Source organism: Salvelinus sp. IW2-2015, unplaced genomic scaffold, assembly GCF_002910315.2.
Source record: "Salvelinus sp. IW2-2015 unplaced genomic scaffold, ASM291031v2 Un_scaffold467, whole genome shotgun sequence".
Classification (NCBI taxonomy): domain Eukaryota; kingdom Metazoa; phylum Chordata; class Actinopteri; order Salmoniformes; family Salmonidae; genus Salvelinus; species Salvelinus sp. IW2-2015.
Window position 1 is genome coordinate 291456 of NW_019942558.1, and position 8900 is coordinate 300355.

Sequence of the window (8900 nt, forward strand, 5' to 3'; positions counted from 1 at the left end):
TCATATTTAGGCAGCCTTTTCCCACCTGTTTGTTGTGGGATCTTGTTTTTGTGTAGTGCCTGTGAGCACTGCATTTGCTTCACGTTTCGTTACTCTTTATTGTTTTGTTGCTGGTTCACATTAATAAACATGAAGAACGCCGTCCACGCTGCACCTTGGTCCAATCCTTCCAACAACGATCGTGACACTCCACTTTTCCCAGTGTATACTTCACCATTTGACACCTCCAATGGATCTTCCACATATGCATCCTAACTCAACAAAAACATCCCAAAAAGAAACGATTAATTATCCAATCATACACTTATCCTCCACTCCAATTTTAGACAATTTCCTTTTTGTTCCATTTTCCCACACTACTGTTGTCCATTCAGGACTTTCAACTTCACCAACTTTGCTTGACGCGCTGCTTGATTCGAACTCAGCATCCACTTCCGCCGTCTCTCACTCAGTCGCCACCTCTCTGACATGCACTGTCAACTGTGGGACCTTATCTAGACAGGTGTGTTTCTTTCTAAATCATGTCCAAACAACTGAATTGACCACAGGTGGACTCCAATCAAGTTGTAGTGACAGCTCTAGGATGATCAAAGGACATTGGATGCACCTGAGCTCAAGTAGGATTGCCATAGCAAAGTGGTGTGAATACTTATGTAAATGACATATGACATATTTCTGTATTTTCTTTTCAATAAATTAGCAACAATTTCTAAAAACATGTTTTTCACTTCATCATTATGGGGTATTGTGTGTCGATGGGTGAGGGGAAAAAGTATTTAATCCATTTTGAATTCAGGGGTATAAATAATTTCTGACGGCACTGTACATTACACATGTAGCAGAGAACTGATTTAATCCATTTTGAATTCAGGGGTATAAATCATTTATTAAGGCACTGTACATGACACATATATCAAGTAGCAGAGAACTGTAATACCTTTTTGAAATACTGGATAAGAAATGTACTAAATTTGTACCTAGGAAATGCGTGAAATGTCCTGTGTTATTTCCATTTTTGCTTCCTTGTGAATATTTAAGGCGCTATCACCAGGTTCACACTGTAACACCACTTCTGTGAAATGCTGATATTGCCAGAGAAAGTAGACCTGCTATAAGCATATGACAAGGAGAGTGGTTGCTGCTGGGTGGAGTAGTTGTCAGTCAGTGCAGGGTCCTTCAAAGACTGTGATTGTCACATGTGCTCCCTCTTCGGCCTCTAGGCCTTCAGACCTGCGCGTCATCAGACTCACCTGGACTCCATCACTTCCCTGATTACCTTCCCTATATATGTCACTCCCTTTGGTTCCTTCCCCAGGCGTCGTTGTTTCTGTTTCATGTCTGTGTGCTGTTAGTGTTTCTTGTTTTGTATTATGTTCCGTTTATTTGATTAAAACACCCACTCCCTGGAATTGCTTCCCGACTCTCAGGGCACATCGTTCCAGTGATGCTCCACTTATACATCAACCAAGCTTTCTGTCCTTAAATGGCTACACACAAATATCCCTCCACCCCCACCACACCCAAAACATAATAACGTGTTGTTCAGTGGCTACAAAAACTATGGATTACCTGGATTTCTGCATACATTTTACATCAAATTTGATCTGATCTTCATCTGTCACAACAATAGACAAACTCGGTGTGCTTAAACTAATAACACACAAATTATATTTTTCTTGTCTATAATTGAATACATAATTTAAACATTCACAGTGAAGGTTGGAAAAAGTATGTGAACCCCTAGGCCAGGTGTGCTCAACCTTCTTTGTCGTGAGATCTACTTTTTCATTTGCCAGCCTGATGAGATCAACCAGTCTCTAAATCTAAACCAACCAACAAAATGTATGAAACGCAACACGCCACTGAGTATGGACATAATGCTATGATACCTATTTGATACCCAAATATAATGTGGACCAATAACATGTTTTCCGCAAATAAGTGCAACTAATTTCATTTCCTACCTTAGTGAGACTTTTGGCATTGGGTGGAGGTAAGTCGTTTTTCATAGTCAGGGCTGTAGCAGCTTGTTGCAAGTCTCATGCAGGCCACAAGGTCATAGTAGATCTGTACTTAATGTGAGAAAATGCAGACTCACAGAGGTAGGTTGATCCAAAAAGGGCTGATAAGTTGAGAGCACATCTTCTTATGTTGGGATACTTCTCCTCCAGCAGTAGCTCCCAGAACTGTTCCTTCATCTCAGTGGTTGCCCTGGATTTCAGCTGAATGTCACTTCGAAGGGTAAGAATTTCAGTTTCTGTTATAGTTGTGTCCAATTGGAAAAGTGATCCCATTTTGGAGGCAATGACTTCCACATGTACACTACCGATCAAAAGTTTGGGGTCACTTAGAAATGTCCTTGTTTTTTAAAGAAAAGCAAACATTTTTCCATTAGCTAATCCAAGTTTATCATTTTAAAAGGCTAAGTGATCATTAGAAAACCATTTTGCAATTGTTAGCACAGCTGAAAACTATTGAAGCAATAAAACTGGCCTTCTTTAGACTAGTTGAGTATCTGGAGCATCAGCATTTGTGGGTTTACAGCCTCAAAATGGCCAGAATCAAAGAACTTTCATCTGAAACTCGTCAGTCTATTCTTGTTCTGAGAAATTAAGGTTATTCCATGCGAGAAATTGCCAAGAAACTGAAGATCTGGTACAACACTGTGTAAAACTCCCTTCACAGAACAGCGCAAACTGGCTCTAACCAGAATAGAAAGAGGAATGGGAGGCCCCGGTGCACAACTGAGCAAGAGGACAAGTACATTAGAGTGTTTGAGAAACAGACACCTCACAAGTCCCCAACTGGCAGCTTCAATTATAGTACCGGCAAAACACCAGTCTCAACGTCAACAGTGAAGAGGCGACTCCGGGATGCTAGCCTTCTAGGCAGAGTTCCTCTGTCCAGTGTCTGTGTTCTTTTGCCCATCTTAATCTTTATTTTTTTATTGGCCAGTCTGAGATATGGCTTTTTCTTTGCAACTCTGCCTAGAAGGCCAGCATCCCGGAGTCGCCTCTTCACTGTTGACATTGAGACTGTTGTTTTCCGGGTACTATTTTACAAAAACAGCACCCTAACTAAACATTACAGAATGACAATATTAGCTGTCCATTTGTCAGTATTGTTGTGTCACTGTAATATTAGTATTGACCCTAATTCTAAAGTCCCAAGGGGTCCCCATTGGAATTCTCTTGAATTCTTCCATGGGAATCCCATAGGACTTTTCCATAAGGGATGCACTATAGGCCCTGTTGTCTGTGTGTGGGAGTTTATGCACTTTGTACTGTGAACCATCCAGAGGTGTGGGGGTCAATGGGAGTCAGATGCGGGGAATCCCCACCCATGTCACAGGGTTCCCCAAGCACACCCATTATTACCGGCACAGGTCAAGGAACCGGAGCAAAAACGCATGGGAGAAAAGAGAACAATGGAGACGCGGGAGAGGAATAACACATGCGAAAAGAAGGAGAAATATAGAACGAAGAAACCAGAAAAGAAAAGGACATTGACAGAAAAAGACAGAGAACAGATTAAAAGAGGGAGGACGTGCGTGAGTCATTCCCGTAAGGCCGAGAGCCAAAGACAAGCCACAAAAGAGTATTTAATATGATGATTATCGAAAGACTCTTTGGTTTACAAGTGAAGTGCTCTTAACCAAGATAGGTTTTTATTTCCCCTTTCTTGAACCAGCCGAGTGCCATGCTGTGAGTATCAAATATATAATGTAGATTTTTGCAACTTAAAAAGCTGACTCTTCCTCTGAATAAACCACACCTCGCTACCTCGTAGACTGGAACCCCTCTGGACCAATCACAGGACATACATACATACAGTATATCGCTGGTTTTTGGTATGGTATGCCTTGAACACACATTTCATAACTAATGTATCTAATAGACAGTTGTGGCCAAATATACTGCCACCCTTGCACTTTTCTTAAATAATTCCCTATTTCTTATTCTTCCCAAAAAATGTTTACTTTTGGTCTCCACCCCTTGTTATTGGATGTTCAACATTGCAGAACCAATTTTACCTTTGTGAACTTAAGTTTACATTTATAATTCAGAAAATAAAGACAAATCGCATGGACAAAATTATTGGCACCCCAGAGCTAGTACTTGGTTGCACAATATTGGACCAAGAAATGTGCAGACAAATGCTTGTTGTAGCCATCAGTAAGCTTGCTGCACCTTTCTACTGGCAATTTGGCCCACTTTTCTGCAGCAAATGCTCTAATTAGTCCATGTTTGAGGGGTGCCCTCCACCAACTGCTGTTTTGAGCTCTCACCATAGGTTATGATGTGATTCAGATCTGGACTCACTTGCCACTCCAGAACAGTCCAGTGTTTCTTTTTGAAATATTCCTGGGTGCTTTTGATGTTTGTTTGGGTCATTCTCCTGTTGGGAGATCCACAACCGTCAATGGAGATTCAGTTTTTGGATACTGGCTTGAACATTGGACTCAAAAACACCCGATAATATGCCGATTTCATGATGCCATTCAAGACACCCCCATGATGCACGTTCAAGACCCCCCAGTAGCAGAGCCAGCAATGCAATCCCAGAGCATTATCAAACCTCCCCATGTTTGATTGTAGGGAGGGTGTTCTTTTAATTGAATTATTAAAATGTTTTAAAACTTTTTAACAGATGCAGACCTGAAGATGTTCAAGCAGCACCTTGAGAGCAAGCAGTCTCCAATTTGTGACGACAACCTAAAAGGTGTGCAGAAGCACACCAGCACCCCACTTTATTTTTATTCCATGGCCAACCACCCCTTATGGTCCCCCAACTTCGGACACTTTGGAGTTCTCCATCTTATATTCCTTATGCTATTTCCTTCACTTGTTCCTATCAAATAAATATGCTTATTCATTCATGATTATGGATACATTCTGCAATTAGTTACTCTGGCTTTGAATCTGCAATAGAACATGTCAACAAGTGAAGTTCTGATATGCTTTAATACAGAAGTGCATTCTGACACCATTCATTTAAATAGATTTCACCTTGTCATATAGTTGGCAGAAATGAGAAGGGAATACATAAAGACCTCCACTGGCTAAAGGAGAAGAGGATCTGGTAAAACAAGGGTATGTTTCAAATATCGTCTAGGAAGGTAGCTAGCTAGCTATATAGCTTCTTTGCAAAAGACAAGCCTAGTATTTATGGCACATGAAAAATATCTGACTGCTACTAGGATAGTATTCTGTATGAGACACAATACCAAATGCATAAATAAGAAAACAAAAAATGACTTCAATTAAATATGGAACAGTAAATTAAAATGTTCTATATAGCTTAATTTTTCGATCAAGGTACAATCACCTCCTGTTTCAACATGATAATACATGGCCCCATGTCGCAAGGATCTGTACACAATTCCTGGAAGCTGAAAATGTCCCAGTTCTTCCATGGCCTGCATACTCACCAGACATGTCACCCATTGAGCATGTTTGGGATTCTCTGGATCGACATCTACAACAGCGTGTTCCAGTTCCCACCAATATCCAGCAACTTCGCACAGCCATTGAAGTGGGGTGAGACAAAATTCCAAAGGCCACAATCAACTCTATGTGAAGGACTACATGAGGCAAATGGTGGTCACTGTTATGGGTGTAAGATGGCACAGTGATGCCATCTGTTGGTAAATGTTAAGTAGTGAAACTCCAGTGTTTTTACCGGTGTGCTTGATATACCTGGATGGATTGTAATGTACTAAACAAGACTGGTTACTTGCATCAATGCCTCTGTCTCGTCATTTAACATCCAAACATGGTGTCAGAGAGTCGGATAACTAACCATAATTTCCGCAAATTAGAGTAAACTGTTCTAATTTACAAAAAAATGCTTCTGTGAGTAAAACTTTGCTGAAATTGACCTTAGCTAGAGTAAGTTTGCTAGTTAGCAGTTAGCTTCAGTGTTGTTAGCACTGGTTAGACATGGCAGCGAACATTCCCCCTCCTGCCAGCAGAGATTAGAGCACGAACTGGGATACGTTTAGAGGTGAATGGGAGGACTATGCACTAGCCTCGGCACTTCTGGAATAGGATGATGATGTAGTGACTGCCACTTTGAGGGCTATAATGGGAGCTGAATGCCGACACGTACACAAACACAACCTGAACCTAACAGCAGCTCAGCAAGGTAACGCAACAGCTATTCTTGATGCTCTTGAACATTACTTTAAGCCAGCAAAAAATGCTATCTATGAGCGTTATGTTTTCGGTTGTTGCAAACAGGAGGACGGGGAGTCCGTTGACAGCTTTGTCACCAGGCTAAGGGAAAAGGCAGCTACATGTGAATATGGTGCTTTAAAGAGATGAACTGATCAGAGATCAGATAGTGCTTGGTATAGCTGATGAGGGCACGCGCAGACGTTTGATGTAAAATAGCGCCGGAGCAGAAGGCAGACGTTTTACGTGCCCCCAACCGATTGTGTTTGGTTGTTCGTTTATCTGCGTTGTTTGTAACTTCTTTAAAAACTTTTTTTGAACATAATGTGCCCGCTTCCATCTCTTATGACCAAAAAAAACTTCTAGACATCAGGACTTAGATTACTCACCACGGACCAGCAGAATCCTTTTCTTCTTTCACAACTCTGACGAGCCCGAGGCGGAGGATATACGGCTCCCTCAGGAAAAGGCCCCGACCCCAGTGATCTGCGTGAAGAGGAGGCGGAGAAAGACAGGCCAGTGGGCGGGCTGCCTTCTGAGGAGTAGGAGGCGATCGAATAAACCCCCACTCCCCTCGATTCTGTTAGCAAACATGCAATCTTTGAACAATAAAATGGACAAGTTATTGGGAAGATTAAACTACCAACGGGATATTAAAAACTGTAACATCTTATGCTTCACGGAGTCATGGCTGAACAACAACAATATCAACATACAGCTGGCTGGTTGTACGATGTACAGGCAGGATAGAACATCGGCGTCTGGTAAGAGAAGGGGCGGCTGTCTATTTCATTTTGTAAACAACAGCTGGTGCACGATATCTAAGGAAGTCTCGAGCTATTGCTCGCCTGAGGTAGAGTTTCTCATGATAAGCTGCAGACCACATTACCTACAGAGAGAGTTTTCATCTATATTCTTTGTAGCTGTTTACATACCACCACAGTCAGAGGCTGGCACTAAGATAGCATTGAATGAGCTGTATTACGCCATAAGCAAACAATAAAACGCTCACCCAGAGGCGGCGCTCCTAGTAGCCGGGGACTTTAATGCAGGGAAACTTAAATCAGTTTTACCAAATTTCTATCAACATAATACAATGTGCAACCAGAGGGAAAAGAAGTCTGGACCACCTATACTCCACACACAGAGACGCATACATAGCTCGCCCTCGCCATCCATTTGGCAAATCTGACCATAATTCTATCCTCCTGATTCCTGCTTACAAGCAAAAATTAAAGCAGGAAGCACCAGTGACTAGATCAATAAAAAAGTGGTCAGATGAAGCAGATGCTAAGCTACAGGACTGTTTTGCTAGCACAGAGTGGAATATGTTCCGGGATTCCTCCAATGGCATTGAGGAGTACACCACGTCTGTCATTGGCTTCATCAATAAGTGCATCGATGACGTCATCCCCACAGTGACCGTACGTACATACCCAGAAACCATGGATTACAGGCAGCATCCACACTGAGCTAAAGGCTAGAGCTACCGCTTTCAATGAGCGGGAATCTAACCCGGAAGCTTATAAGAAATCCTGTGATGCCCTCCGACGAATCATCAAACAGGCAAAGAGTCAATACAGGACTAAGATCGAATCGTACTACACTGGCTCTGACGCTCATTGGATGTGGCAGGGCCTGCCAACCATTACAGACTACAAAGCGAAGCACAGCCGAGAGCTGCCCAGTGACATGAGCTTACCGGACGAGCTAAATAACTTCTGTGCTCGCTTCGAGGCAAATAGCACTGAAACATGCATGAGAGCACCAGCTGTACCGGAAGACTGTGTGATCACGCTCTCCGCAGCCGATGTGAGTAAAACCTTTAGACAGGTCAACATTCACAAGGAGAGATGATTACGTTATAGCGTCTTGTGGCTGGAATTCGATGCTCTGGTAACGTTTGCACATGTGGTATGCTCAACTTTTTTTAAATTTTAATTTTTTTATAAATTTATATTTTTAATTTTATAATAATTAAAATTTTTTTAAGTCGATTATTTGTGTTTTCGCTGAAAAAACGCTTAGAAAATCTGAAATATGGTCTGAATAACAAGAACTGCGGTCTTTTCCATTGCTATGCTTTGTCTATTTTTATGAAATGTTTTATGATGAGTAAATTGGTCTACACGTTGCTCTATCTAGTAATTCTAGTCGATTTGTGATGGTCGGTGCAATTGTAAACTGTGATTTCTACCTGAAATATGCACTTTTTTCTAACAAAAACTATCCTATACCATGAATATGTTATCAGACTGTCATCTGAAGAGGTTTTTTCCTTGGTTAGGTGAATATCCAATATCTTATTGAGCCGAATTGGTATAGCACCTGAAGGAGTAAGAAAACTGATGGAGTTAGAATAGTGGTCGTATTTGCTAACTGTGTTTTAGCTAATAGTATTTACTCTTTTGTCTCCTGTAAACAGTTTTAAAAAATCTGAATGGTGGCTTTATTCACAAGATCTGTATCTTTCATCTGGGTGTCTTGGACTTGTGATTTAATGATATTTAGATGCTACTATCTACTTGTGAAGCTATGCTAGCTATGCTAATCAGTGTGTGGGGGGTGGGGGTGCTCCCGGACCCGGGGTAGAGGCTCGTTAGAGGTTAAAAATGTTGGATTACAGACTCGGACAGGGAGAGGTTGAAAATGTCTGTTAAGACACTTGCTAGTTGGTCAGCGCATGCTCGCATTACACGTCCTGGTAATCCGTCTGGCCTGCGT